The 816-nt window shown below is 41.8% G+C and overlaps 1 long non-coding RNA gene across 1 annotated transcript; it reads right to left on the reverse strand.

Moving 5' to 3' along the window:
• Positions 1–3: 3 nt before the first annotated feature.
• Positions 4–590, reverse strand: LOC107575927 (uncharacterized). Its single transcript, XR_001607961.1, has 3 exons — positions 345–590; positions 161–209; positions 4–75 (listed from the first exon to the last, which is right to left on the reverse strand). It is a non-coding gene; the product is annotated as an uncharacterized lncRNA (long non-coding RNA).
• Positions 591–816: the final 226 nt, after the last annotated feature.

An 816-nucleotide genomic window follows, 5' to 3' on the forward strand; every position in this document is an offset into this window, starting at 1 on the left:
AGTTCTTTACCTTGCTTTTCTTCTGCTTCAGGATCTTCTCTCAGAGACGAAGTGGAGTCCACGTTACTGTCCTGCCTGTAAATGCCAATCAACACATTATCAAAAGTTCAATCTTACGTTTAGTTTTCAATATTTAATAATCCAGAGAGTTTTGGCTTACTGGCTGTCGGTGAAGATCTTCTCTTCAGGTGCGGCTGATAACTCTTTACCTTTACGAACAAAGAAAAGAAAAAAGCCTTCGTCAAACACAACACAAAGACAGCAGCGGGACGGACGGTGAACAGAGAAGGAGCAGCTTTTGATTAGTTTGTTCAGATTAAAGTGGAGCTGAATTGGAGGTTTACCCTCCAGAATCTGCAGCAGATGAATCTCCGAGAGCTGCTGCATCTGATCCCAGCACAGCTTCTTGATCTCCGCGAGCGAACAGTCCTGCGAGAAACACCAGCCGTGTATGAGCTTTCTCTCCGACAGACGCTCGCTGAAGGATTCGGGACTCTGTGTTCAGCTAGAAGCTCTGCTCACTCCAAACACTTTCAATGCTAACATCTTTTACACTATCAGTGTACTGTGCATTAGTTACTCACAACACTTAGTTAGTATATTAAGATAAACTGGGAAATGAGTGAAAGTGAAGATAATCGATCAGTAATTCAGCTCAGATTGTCCTTCCTTTTCAAAGAAAACTTGAATCTGTAATTATCAGTAAAAGCTAGTTTTTAAGAGAACATCACGAGCCGACTCCATAAATCAACGTCTAACTGATAACGGTTCTGTTTTCATGATTAGTGTTTTCTTTGCTTGGACTCTTGGAGCTTC

Source organism: Sinocyclocheilus grahami, unplaced genomic scaffold (assembly GCF_001515645.1).
Source record: "Sinocyclocheilus grahami isolate Dianchi unplaced genomic scaffold, SAMN03320097.WGS_v1.1 scaffold3015.1, whole genome shotgun sequence".
In the NCBI taxonomy this organism is placed as follows: domain Eukaryota; kingdom Metazoa; phylum Chordata; class Actinopteri; order Cypriniformes; family Cyprinidae; genus Sinocyclocheilus; species Sinocyclocheilus grahami.